General features: G+C 29.5%; 1 protein-coding gene across 1 annotated transcript in view; it reads left to right on the top strand.

Moving 5' to 3' along the window:
- The first annotated feature begins 1,019 nt into the window (after window positions 1-1,019).
- LOC131847217 (transcription factor hamlet-like) overlaps window positions 1,020-15,063 on the top strand; it is a 122,432-nt gene continuing 108,388 nt past the window's right edge. The window contains exon 1 of the mRNA XM_059196708.1: window positions 1,020-1,411. The gene's annotated coding sequence lies outside the window, so the exon portion shown is untranslated. The remainder of the gene's footprint in view (window positions 1,412-15,063) is intronic.

Below are 15,063 nucleotides of genomic sequence, written 5' to 3' on the forward strand. Positions count from 1 at the left end.
TCATTACTATGAGATCTACAAACTTCATTTAGATGACTTTCAAAGCTCTACTGGCCGAAAATGGGGGCGAGTTCAAAGGGCACTATAAGCCCGCGAATGGACTCATGGAGCGGCGACATAGCAACTAATGTCCGAAGATATGCCTCTGGATACGACTTTAGTATAAGTATATCGCTTGGAGTTGAGACCTCGTTCAAGGTTAAATTAAGAAAAAGTAATTTTGATCACCGTTGTAGTGTATGCCGGTATCTTATATTTTGTTGTATTTTTAATACTTCTATTTCTATTTTATTTCTCTTGTATCAATGAACTATATATGTCTCGTGTTTTATTTTAATTACTCCTTATATGTTACAATATATAACATAATTATTAAATGGTACGATAAATCCGATTAGTAGTTTAATATATTGTCGTTTTGGGAAAATAGAAATCTAACTGTAATGTACGTAATAACCTCTTGTCGAAAAAAAAAATCTATTCTTATATAACCTCATCTATGTCCTATTTCTATATAAACAAATAATAGTAATGACTAGGTTTCAATTCAAATAATATATAGTGTTTTATATTTGGAATTTTTGGAACACCATTTAAAAGACATTATAAAAATTTAAAGAACGTTGCAACTATTCATAAAATTTGATATAAGTACTTAGTCATACTATTATAAAGTTAAGACATTATTAACTAAAACTTAGAATAACCAACTGATTTCTACTTCGATCTCTTATACGTAAAAATGGCGGGAAATAGCCCTCAAAACCTTCGAAGGCTCTACTCACGAGCGTGCAGGGCTGCGTCGCAATTGCGACTATAGCGCGCTATCGTTCAGCGTGCGCACATCGGCGGTACCGTTAGACAGAGAGAGCGAAATGACGCCTTACGTGTGAGCAGTCCGGCGACACTGCGCCCGCGCCATCCGGAAGCCTCGCTGAAACTGGACCGTTTTCTTTTCTTGTTATTATTGAGATCGGCTCTCAAGTTCTGTTGTTGTCGCGCGGCGCGCCGCTCGCGCTGATAACGCGATGCCACGGCGACCTGCGCACGCGCACCGCGTAACGCTCCGCAGCTTTAAGCTCGCGCGGACATTGTAAAAAAATACTCTGCTCGTATAGTGATGGAATGGATATTTTTATGGACCAGTGTTCAATGATAGTAACTAGAAGGGATCGACTATTTTGAATTGTGTGTTTTTTTCTTGGGTTTCATTAACAACTTTGGTTAAGTGCTTGTACGAAAGTGAAAACGATAAGCTGTGCTGTAATTAAAACGAATATAAACAAAGTTAATGGATACTTTTTATACTGAACAATAAATTTATAAATTGAATTGTGAGAATCTAAAAACTTATAACGTAATTAAAACCGTTGGGATCAGCCAAAATTATTCTTCTCTTCCATTACCACTGGTAGGTACATTTCCTTATATTAAGCTTTTACGGTGATAATAAAAATAACAATATAAAGAAATATATTAAAAAGTAGTGTGTATAATTCTTATTGAATATATAAAACAATTTGTGAAGGTAATAACAATAAAACGTGCTCTACATTTGTTTATGGGCCAATTAAGAATTCAATAATTTTAACTTTCAGACTGTAAAAGTAATTACTCATCGTACTTCAAATGACCAGTTTAATTATGTTAAAGTCAAATACGTTGCATTTTTTTATTTTATTTGAATGATACAGTTTGAATTGTATGATGCGCGAATCCAATTACAGATTCATTAATAGTTACGACCAATTATTTCTGCTCAATCGTAAATATATACAAGAAATAAATACTTATGATAAGTCAAAAAGTACACCTTAATTCGTTTTACTGCATTTTTATATAACATTATTATCATTTTTTTTATTACTTATTTAAATTGCGTAAGCATAAATAGTCAATGTTAAGTGATTTAATAAAAAAACTCCTTTAATTTACCTATAACGGTAAGTTAAATATATGTGATGCTTAACAAAAAGTAATTTTAAGTTGAAATATTAATAATAATACAATTACTATACATTTTGTAAATTAGTTTTAATTTAGTTATTAATAGCGGCTAAGCATGTCACATCTATGATAACAAAATTAAATGAAATGTTACAATTTAATAACATATTGATATCACATACAATAATTTTAATTAATTTAAACCCAAAAATGTTCTCAATTTGTAATTCATCTGTTATATTACTTTAATTAATATTAAAATAGTCATTTATCATTTTTTAGTAAAATAGTCTTCCGTTCCTAATAATACAACTTACAATACAGCAAAATTACCCGACGGAGCGAGAATGTTTATCTCAAATCCAGACGTAGGTCTCGTAAAAAAGATCAAAATAAAAGTGAAGGGTACGCAGTTTCACTAGCGTTTTCCCTCATTTTATAAAATAATTAAGTGTAAAATAAAACATAATAAAATTATCCGACCTAGTAAACCAGAAAGTGAGTTAGTTGACGCGGCGCGCGCCGCCCGCCGTCGCACGTTTTTTGTTTGTCGCTATTGTAACTTCGAACTGCGTTAAACCGGGACTCAATGCATAGTTAATAATCTTTTTTGCTCTTAGTTTGAATGCAATGTAACTATAGTAAACCTATTTTATTATGTGATAGTCCTATTATATATATATATATATATATTATATTTACATAGTATAAAACAAATTCGCCGCCCATATCTGCCCACTTAGATGTTTTAATTTACGCAATGGATTTTAATACATTTTCAGCAATATATTGGCTCATTCCGGACTAAGTTTAATAGATTTATATTATAGCACAAAAAATCTGAGAAATTCAAAGAATTATAATGCAACCGTGCAAAGCCGCGGTGAGTCGCTAGTAACATATAAAGTTTAGTACGTGTCAACATAAATATTGGTAACGAATACAAACACATCTAAGCTATAAGATAACATTAATAGTCAAATTTATTACTGAATATAGCCTAATACAATTTTAAAGTTGTAGCTACAAACTAAGAACTTGTATAACCAACATATGTATGTCTATGTAATATTATTTATTGAAATGGTATAGCAAAAGACATAACTTATTTCTTTAAAGATAATTTTATAGCATAGGATTCATAATTTTACACATTAAAATTATTGTTGATTATTATATATTATTTAAAACACACACACACACACACATCTGTTAGTTTTACTTGGAAAAGTAACTTTAATATAATCATATTCTTAGTAGAATTGTGACTAGTTATAAACAGACCACGAAATTTTATTTTAGCCATTAAATCTCTCTATGTAATCAAAATAGCTTCTGGAAAATATATTATGGGACATATAAGCACAATCAAATTGTATATTTAATGTTTGTTATCGGTTGAAAAGAAAGTTTTAATTACAGCATGAGTACTGGAAAATCGTTGTGAAGACGACCGTTGTCAAATTTACGTTTAAAATACAACCACAATTTATATTGCACTCAAAATCTTATCTCCACAATATTCTGCATCAATTTATACCAATTTTAAATTCAATCGTCTTGTCCCAAATTTACTCATTATTTAACAATATATAGATGTGTATCACTCGAAAAACTGTGATTGAAACTGGGCCGCTATCGATTTTAATATGTGACCAGACATAAAATGCGATACCCACAATATATCGGCTCCTTAAAAGACAACCTACATCACACGGCTACTAAAAAAAAGGTAAAAACATATAAAAATAATTGCGGCAACCGAGTTCGCGCAACTGTTCTTATCTTACCCTTACATCATTCGAATAAATGAAGGTATAAAATCCAATGTTTACTTAAATGTACAATTGTATATATGTGAGAGAAGAGTTTTATCTAAAATGTATTTTTTTGTCGGTGCGAAATAATCTTAACTTGATTAAAATTATTTCGTGTGTAAATTTTTTATTTTATGGATGGATACAGTTGACCCAGGATCAGAAGCGGAGCAGGTTACGTACTGCGATTAATTTTATATATAAAATGCAAAATAGTTTATTGAAAAATATTATATATCAATAAGATAATACTGCCTCAAAATATTAAGTATGCAATTGTAATATAAAATAAAATAACAAACATAATATTTTATTTTAAAAACGCTAAAGGTTTTAAATGTATGTTATATATAATATAACAATTGTCGCAATAAGAATTAAACATTAATGTACACTGATATTATACCATTAAACCATACGAAAGCATTAAAAATATAAAGACGACAAGCTCTCTGTTCAGTGCAGGTTTCATTACTTTATTTATTATTATATAACTTTATTAAAAAATAATTTAACTTTATTGTCCACAGAAATGTGTGAATGAATGTTATTATAAATTTCGAAAATATAATCACAATAAAAACAATTAAAGTGCTATTAAAAAAGGAGTTTTATCAACAACATTAAAAACTGATTATCGGCGCTTATTTAAGCGTACGATAATTTTTTTTCTTTACAATACTAATTTAATCGAGACCACATTAGAATGAGCCCGTTTTGCTTGAAAGTCAATCACGCTCGTTTTCTTGTTATTTCACACCGACCGCAGATGAAGATTGTGTTCTTGGTGCATGAAAAAAACAGACAACTGAAACGCTGTGTCATCTTTGAAAAGGGTAAAAAAAATAATTAGACAATTTCACTTTCACTTTAAACTTTACTGTAGGTATAGTTAGATAAGAGACAGTATACATCGGCGATTTAATTCGCGCGTACCGTTTAAATAATTTACATACACATTTCTATAGAATTTTGGTGCATTCAGTACAATGACAGTATGTTAATTAGTTTAAGCTGTAATATGAAATGATTTGTCAAAATATATCTAAATAATAGATAATAGATGCATGAACACTATTTCTTTGCTTTTCATAATGGATAACGAAACAAAAAATAATAATAGTATTTCCAATCTCCTTATAGGTACATTATACATACATTATTAAAGTAAAACTTACTTAAAATAGAATGTACTTATAATAACTTATTAATTAAAAGTATTTTTAAAAATATACCTCAAAATTTATAGATTAATTGTTTCATGAATGCAAAATTTCTATTCTGCAAGAACCCGGACATCGGCCATAGAAAAACCTCAAACAATTGTGTATATTACTTCTAAATTATATGTTTATTAGCCGAAAAATATTGTAGCATAAATGCTAAATTATAATTGTTTGACGATTAGTTGCACAGATATAGCTCTGATATTGGAAATTGTCATATAAATAATCTTTTACATTTGAAATAGAATATATAAACATGTCATATCTATATTAATTTACAAGGATGCACAACTTCTGAGCCTTCTAGAAGTTTGCCATTTCACTTACATAAAAAAGTTGATTTATTTATTGTTTTTCAAACTATCTCTTATATCTTATTTTTTTTAATTCCGGTTACTTACTCAATATATAACAAAACGTTCGGAATGTGTACATACATAATTAATTTTAGTCGACCTGCTACAGCCTAAGGCTGATTAATAGCATGCTGTAGGTGAAACTACTGCTGTTGTTATCTGAAGTAACAGCTTTTCGCCGACATGTCCAGTATAAATTTATGATAGTTCTATTTTTTTTTTTCAATATTAATATAATTAAAATAACATTAATAGCATTCACATTTAATGACAAGAATGAACTGTTCAACAGAATGAACAAGATTTATATTAAAAACTTTTATTTTCTTTGTACAAATAGAAGTTTTTAATATAAATTGTACTCATAATTTTTATAAGAAATCTTTTGGTGCTTCTTGCAGAAATAAGTAATTTTAATGTAATGTAATGTACTCTTATGATTAGATTTAGCAAAGAGATATTGATCATATCCTGGGATTACTAAGATTTTGTCTAGAGAAATATTATATAACAAAGTCTCTTGCCGCGTTTGTCTATATATTCATGATACCTTTATAACTATCTATTAAACGGATGACAGAGTGATTTTTAAGTAGCAAATTCTATGTAATTTTTTTCCTTAAAAATAAAATTATAAACGAAATGATAAGAATACAGATTTATTAATAGTTACTTTATAGTGGCTTGAATTATTATTTAATAGTGTAAACAATTTTTTTAAGATTCAATAAAAACTTTACAGAAAGAAACTGATATAGTACATGTACTAAATTTTAGTTTCTTCACAACGGGATCGAATAGTTAATAAAACTATATATAATATAATATCATATAGTAAATAGTTATAAGAGGTAAAGCGGTCAATTCTACGTTTGATTTTAAGTAGACTATTTCAAGAATTGATTAAGTGTATACCTCAATAAATTTTACACCAAATTACCTATTAATCATAAAATTAATTTATAAATCCGAAGTGTTTCATATAACATTCCTTACGTTATACTTATATAAAAATAGATACAGCCGCGGGGTTAATACATCTACAACACCAAGTGAGCTAAATTTGCGAAATGTAACTTTGTAGGTTTTCTATAGTAACTGTTCTGACGGATGATTTATATTTAAAATTTAATTTTCATATCCAAATTGAAATTAATTAAATCAATAAAAATATAATTTGTATTATGTACACCTATTTTAGATTAACGATACAGTGTAAATTACAGAATATACAGTGTAAATTAAATCTTAAATAGGTAAAATTAGAAACTTTAAAAATATAACTTTATTCACTAAACACATTAGTTATAGACTTTCAAAACATAGACTGTCGTAGTCATAATGTATGAAGCGAAATTAGACGTAGGTGTGTCGACGAAATGTATGGTTACAAAACGAGCTTAGTTGTCTTTGATGCATTTGCATATAATTGCAGCTTATTCTAATTATCGACAGACTTGGCGACAGTGCGCATTGTTCTTCCTGGTGTTTAAATGTTTGATGAACTTGTCAGACTGGCTTAGATTGCAACTTGAATTCAAACACTACGCTCTATAAAATAAAGTTGAAATCTGCTTCTGTCTATTGGTTCGCTTAGTTCTTTTGAAGTACTCACTAACTTTTAATGTGGTTTTTAGAGAATTTCTTCCGGAAGATATATACATCTTCTATAAGTGTCTCTCACCTACCTCCTCTTAAATGTATGGAGCGATTTGGATGAAATTTTATCTATGTATTTAAATGGATTTGTAGATGTTTTGAAAATACAACTATAGTTACTGTTACATTAATGTTGTCAAAATTCACTTTTTGTTTCTTATGCAGCTAAATCTGTACTCATAAAGTACATGCACATAAATTAAAAATTGTAACGAAATATCTAGGGTATCTACACTCCTTCGACAATGGCCTCGGTTGTCTTGCGGTTAAGCATACCCCTTTACATTCGACGATCGCGTGTTCAATTCTTTGCAAGCTACAATAATTTTTATTCATGATTATTTTTGGTCTTTTCTGTATATAATATAATATATTTTTGTATTTACAAAAATCTATCAATGTAATTACCTAATATAATATCAGAATATAATTATCTAATACCTATAATACGAGCTCTGCATAGCTTAAGACTAGATGGTGCTGTGTGTATTATCCAGGGATATATTATTATATTAGATTACTTGATTTTTTTGTAAAGGCATTAGGCAAAATCAAGTGAATATAAAATTGTTGTAACAACATGAAAAACAAGCATTCAAACTTTAAAATATATTCGTTGCTACATATTTTATTAGTCTACTGCAGTAGACACATGAATCACGATGCAGACACAAATTATATTCGATTTTACTAGTGTATTTACCCCGAATCTCAGACATACGTGGATCACGCGATATTCGACCAAAACTACAGCAAAACTGAGGTCAATAATTTAAAATTCGCTTGCTAAAATGAAGTCGCGTCGAAAGAAGCATTCAGACATAGACTAATCAAAATTCAAGGAAATTCGAAATAGTCTGCATTCAAGTACATCACTCGATGAAATTCAGATTACGAAAAAAATGCACAGACAACGCTGTAGACTATGTCGCATAATTTTCAGATTCATTTTCATAATGTGCAGCCCAATAGCTGAGGTCAAATTCGTGTTTAGGTACAAATATCGATATAATGCCATCGTAACACGACGATCAAATAAGAAGTACGGTCTCTCGAAACATAGGTCTATAACTGTTTAATATCAGGTTCGGTTCCCGGTTGCAATCAACTAGGGTAATAAAATTTATATAGGTATATAGCAGTTGAATCATCTTATTTTTGTCGAATATTAATATGTATAATATATTAAAAGTATCTCTTAATACGTAAATATAGTAAATCTTTCTTTTCGTCTTTTTCTTTTCTGCTATACTAATAATTTAAAGTACAAATAGGGTACCCTAAAATATCATACCATAAACACGTATGTGTTTTAAAAACTATAAGGTATAGATTCATAATCAATTAAAAAAAATATGATGTATAAAAGAGGCTTATATTCAACAACGGAGAAAAAATACCTAAAATATTTATGATGATTGTACACAATGACTATTGATGGGTTCTTAATTAAAATGTCATATGAATGAAATATTCGTAAATAAAATTCATTCATTTAAAATTTTACTTATTTAATTAAAAACGTTACCATTTGTTCAATAAAACAATTAAGTTTACTTTCACTATGAGGCCGGACGTCCGTTTTACATTTAAGAAGAATTACTACTCAAGATGTTGTAGCTTAAGGCAACAGAATATATATAGCGTTAAGGAGTAGCAAAGTCTAAGGTATTTTCAGCCAAGTTTAGTTTATATTTTATTTTATTTAGTCCATCCATCCAATTTTTACACGTTCTTTAATGTTCTATTGTTCATGATTTTACACATTTTCTATTTCATTTCCTTGTAATAAGTTATTTCTACTATACAAAAAATGTTTAAATAGGTGACATACCTATATCTTAAAATGATTTATAGTAATTCTTATATTCAGTTTTACCATATTACCCTTATTCATTTTGGTTTATATACTCGTATATAAGTGAGAGAAAATCAATTCAATTAAATAAAAAAAACGTAGCATATTTAGTTAAACATTTGACAATGAATACTGAAACAAGTTTAATGAATTTTTGCCCAAATGCGAAGCATAAAAATTGACTGATCTAAAATCATTCAATTTACTCACTAGTACAATAAAAATAATATAGGCATTTTAGAATACTTGACCTTAAGTCTTGATTAGAATGATTAATATAAAGTCCAATAATAAAGTTAGGTTCACTGTAATATGTATCAGTATTAAACACTTGGACCTACATAATATACATTATAATCAAGAAAAGAAAACGATTACAATATTAATTAAATTTGAAACATTATTCATTACTATGAAACTGACTCCAATCGTTGTAATATTGATTTAAAAACAACGAGATTTTCAACTCTATTGAATACAAAATAAATATATCAAAATTAGTGCAATGTTGTTGTAGATTAAAATGGCCTAGACGCAACACCAAAATCAAAAACAATATTATAGCACTTGTATTGTAAATATAATCGGGCCGATGTTAAGGCACACAATGAGAATTTGGCACTGATTTTGCTACCCATCAACGAGGCGATCTAAGTTAAGAACTGTTCCAGAGCGCTCACGTCCACTCTCCAATATTACCACTGATTTTAAAGTTGTATATAGACCGTTATTCATTTATCAGGTAAAAAAATTGCTTTCTTACTCTTGAAATCGGAATACTATTTACAAATGATACAGATGCCTTTATGCCTCTCTAAGTTGAATTCATCGGTAATCACTTATTATCTAAATCATTTGATTTGCAGTGCGATATCCTAATATCGCACTGCAAATCAAGTAGTAGTACATAGATACTACTTAGTATTTAAATACTAACATCGCATCGCAAACACCTTATTGCAAAGTACAATTCGTATCTCACAGATCTAAAATAGATACGTACCTCATTAGCCAGCCTCATATTGTTCGCTCACACGTGTCAGTATGGACAAAAACATCAATTTCATTATCTCGTACGCAGTATACGTCTTCTACTAAGCATGGATTGCGTAAAACACGCAAGTTTACAGTGTGATGGCAATCAGGTGCATGGGAAACTGATTGTTTTGAGCACAAAACATTCACACACATGAATGCCAGCATTAGGCCCTATATTGCTCGTTGTAATCTGCACTAATTTGACACACCTTGAAGATGCTAATGAAATCGTGAAGGGAAAATAAGTAAAGGAATAAAATTAACTAATTTATTTATACGACTGTTTTCCAGATAAGGTAGTAAGAAGTATCATGATGAAGACAGTACTTTACACGCCAACGGTAGTCTTTGTATCCAAAATGAAGTCCTCAATCGTCTCTCATATTAATTTGGTTTGTTATCGATTAGTCAAAAATATAAATTGGCAAAGGTTTCTATTGGTCAGATTTGAACTTACGACCTCCTAAATCATATTGTAAATTACCAGACCTTTCATAGTGTAAAGAAAAATAAATAAATTCGTTTGTAAAACACATCCAAAACAAATTTTGAAAACATTATTCAAATGAAAACTGCGTTGACCGCAAGTGAGGTCAAAACTGAATGAGTTTTCGCGAAAACCCACTTTGCCGTTATTTTCGTTAGTTCTGCAATACCAAAACAAGAGGGTGCCATGATATAATAATTCTATGGATATTATAAAACTATTGTTATCACTTGTAACATTCACGGTATTCTGAATATGAATATAAATTTATGTACCGGCTTCTTAGCGTAGCTAACGATTTAGTCTGGCGGGCACCGGTGATAGGTCATGATGAAGACAGGTAGCCCATAGTAGTAAATCAACTACGAATAAACCAAAAAAATTTTAAGAGGAACCATGTGGACACAGATAACATAATATTACATAGGAGGTCAAATTAAGATGGCACAATAAAGCCACTGTTCATATTGCTAACAATCCAGCCTACCATGATTTTTTTATGGATCAATGTAGAATGGTACTTCGGTATTTTAATTATTAACTTATTTATTCTTCTAGATTTATTCATCTATCTATTTTTAAATAGTTAATCGATAATGCCGTGAATTCATACATATCGCGGTTCAAATACCATTGAAATCGAAAGAAAATATAATTCACTAAAAACCCAGATATTATAGCAATAACAATCACTTGCGATTTCATTGATACATGAATTTTTTAATGGAAGCTATCGTGATCGTGCACAATAAACTCAAATTCTCATCGGCATAAGAAATCGCAAAATTATTATTGTGTAATAAAAGAAATAATTGGTGTAGCCGATTATTATTAATCGTATCATTTGTAAGCGATTATGAAACGGCTATGTCTTATTACTATTAAAAAAATATGTTATAATGAAAAACAAATTTAATTTAAGTCAAATAATGCTTAAGTTATATAAAAAAGGGATTTAATACCAAAGATATGTATGGGACTGTACGTAGGGCACTGGCATCGGTGCTGCCAAGGATGGTAGTAATTATATTCGTAATGTTTTCATATTCTATAAAATTACAAACTTAGTAAAACGAACGACAAAGAAAATTAACATAATCACAATTTTTTTATTTATTTGTCGTTTCATTTGTAATGCTGCTATAAACTATAAATTTTATAGTAATAAGCAAATTGCAGATTTTAAAATATTTTTATAGTTTTTGTATATTGTTAATCACCATTATTTCATCATTAAACATACAGATATTTAATGATAACGAAATATTAAGTATAGAGATATTATTATAAGGGCATAATATAAACATTTGAATAATGCACGCAGTGTTAAAATAATGACAATTTCCGCTCCTATATCATAAACGGTGATCTTAATTGTATAGTGATTTTATCGAAGATCCTTTACTACTTTGAACTTCCTCTTTTTATGTATGCGTGTCATGTACAATATCAAATTAAAATTATACCATAGCACTGTATATCACAAATGAATAATATATATCAAATGCTAACAAACTGTCATATAAATATATTTTTCTATATTTCTGGACAATAATGGTATCTTTATACGGAAATTATTTTCATTTCACATTCCAAAATCATAACTATTAACCTATTTGTTTCTCGAACTTTTCTAATATATTTTATTACAATTGATCGAATACGTTAAATCCTGGCCCATCCCTTTCGATTGCTTTTTATATATGCATTACTACAGACTACTTTTTTCTAGGGAACCCAGTTTCCTGAATTATTTTATCTAAAACCTGGTGGTTGAAATGAAGGATCTGATATCGTAAGGGATATTTGAGTTATCGTTGATAACGTAACTGCAGCTGATTTCTTTGTGGCCCGAATATGTTAAAATGTCCAACATATATATTGGATACATTATATTATCAAAGTACAAGAACGAAATAAAGGTTATCAAAATATATGACGTATGACAGATAAGGAGCACTATTTAATTGGCTATTTCCCGTTACAGTATTCAATTTTTAGTAAGCATTTGCATTTGTATCTACGTAACGAATTCAAATGAATATCCAAGAAATATGAACTACAAAAACGGTTCTGTCACGAAATAGTATATTATTTACACGAAGTGTATACATGCATCTACGAAATCTGAATACGTTTCTTGTCTCAAGGTCTTTCTCCTTAGCTCTAACCGGGTTATCTTGGACACTACTATATTATTATCTTCAAGGATACAACAAAGATATTGGTATTTTAACTCAAAACGACCTATGTAATTTGCAAGACCTAAACTCTTCTCAAGATACTGTTTTAGAGTAATGGCTGTCAAGTACCTAATATAATAATAAAAACACTATCCAATTAGATTGACTTACCACATAAATCATACCAGTATATCTAATATATAAAAAAAACGATTCGCCACATCCTATGTGTGTTCTGGATAAGTACTTTCAATCTATCTGAGTCCTCAGTTTATCATCATCATTACATAGTATAAAATAAAGTTGCTGTCGTAGTCTGTCCCTATGTATGCTTTAAAACTAGGTACACAACCGATTTTGAAGCGGTTTTTTTAATAGATAGAGTGATCTATAGAAAGGTGTATATATACAATACATGTACACCCGTGCGAAGCTGGGGCGAGTAGCTAGTTATTAGTAATAAATTATTAAAGGATTGTGTTTCAAAAATTGACTAAAATCTCTAATGTATAAATCACCTAATTCTCTCTTCTTAGTATCCTATTTTCAATCTTACATGTTCAATAATATATGTAGGTATAATCATAATGTTTATGAACTACTTGCACGTTTTTAATGTATTAATTAATTTAATTGTTATGGATTGTTACATTACATTTATTTCATCTGTCAGTAAAAAACATCACTGTTGCCGTATAGGTAGTAAAAGTGAAAGCCAGTAGAATTATGTGGCGAACATTACCGCAGAGTATCGATTACACGACCGATATAGTTTTAATATAGGCGCTACGTCCGAACGATCATTTATAGTACGTTGAGATTCATTTATGCATAGAGCTCGATTACAACAAGCTAGTATCCAGACTGCACGTGTAAATATATGATGGCTACCAAAATTTGCACATAACCTTCGATAAAATTGGAACAAAATTTTTTTACGCACTTCATTTTACTACTCATTTTGAAATCATCTTTATATACCTATAGTAAAATTGTATCCGTACAGGATCCGTCCTGTAATAATAATATTTAAATCAGTCTGTAATTTTAATTATAGTTTTAACCTGCTGATGTGATAATGATTTGAGAAAGAACTGACTTATTGTATCAATATGTTCTCCAAAACCCTGCATGTAATAACAGCATATAGGCTTATGCTGAAATATATATAAAAGTATTTTAGAATATTAAGTATAGCATACTTTGACGGAATAAATATTTTCAAGGAGAAGGAGAGGACTTAATTTTCAAGAAGAAGGTAATTGATAGTTTGTAATAATGATGCTGATGATGTAGTTGACCTCCTTCTTACTGAATATAAAGACAAAATAATCAGATAATGAATTTCTATATGGTTAATATAGAATCGAATCCATCGACCGTCCAAGTTCTATGGAATGCGCCAATCAAAACCATAACAATGGCAACCACAAAAAATCTCCCACGGCACATAATAATGAATAGTTAACGACGAAAACTAGGTGAATCTTTGTGCAATAGCCTAGTGTCTTTTAAAAGAAATATGATCATTTTCAATTTCATAACGTTTCCCACACATGAGCTATGAATGGGCTAGCTGTCGACTACAGAACTGACAAATAAGTGTAATCTAAAACAGATTTTATGTCGCCAGCACAAATTGGGCGCGTGCCCCTTGCGTGTGCCATCACATTAGATGCCTGTATTATCTAAATTAATATCATCAATGGTCAAAACTTGTAGTACGTGTATCCAACGGAAAATAGTTTTTGCGACCTTCAATTCTTCGTAACCTACAATTTGCTTTGTTTGACAGAGTATGAACACTATGTATCCACCTACCAATCCACCTAACGTAAATAGATACATAAACATTAGTATCGTCTTATGTTACATAAACAAGGAAGAATCATTACCCGAATTAATATAATGTACATTAATTATAATTAAATACCATTACCAAAAATTATTGTAAAGGTCAACGAAAAATTAAAATGTTTTTTCCATCCACATCGACGATATTATCTCAAGTGAGGTGGGCGGGGCGGGCTTTGATTAGCATAGGGCCTAATTCTAATGATTATGTAAATTAACATGGTTCCAAATCATATATTTATAATAGAACTAAATTATAATCTGAGTTGGTGTAAGAATAAATATTGAAAAAAAGAATTTTGAATTTGAAGAACTAAGTTCATGTAGTTCTTCATGTAGATATTTTAGCTGGTTATGAACGTCAAGTTTTTTATATTAATATTATTTTCCCTACGATCCAGCACAGTATACAGATTCAGTTGAGAAGAACTGGCAAAGAACTCAAATGAATTTCTTTTTTTTAAAGCCATTTTAATTACATTGTATACTTAAATAGGTGTTTATGTCTACGAATAAATAAAAATTCCGCGCATAAAAAACTATTGCCATGCACGTTTGTCATTTAAGTAATCGTTTAGTGAGTAATAGGTTTTACTGAATAAATATGATTTAACAGATGTTTTAGATTTTTTTTATAG

This window comes from Achroia grisella, unplaced genomic scaffold (assembly GCF_030625045.1).
Source record: "Achroia grisella isolate CSIRO2021 unplaced genomic scaffold, CSIRO_AGI_Agris_v1 utg516, whole genome shotgun sequence".
NCBI lineage: Eukaryota > Metazoa > Arthropoda > Insecta > Lepidoptera > Pyralidae > Achroia > Achroia grisella.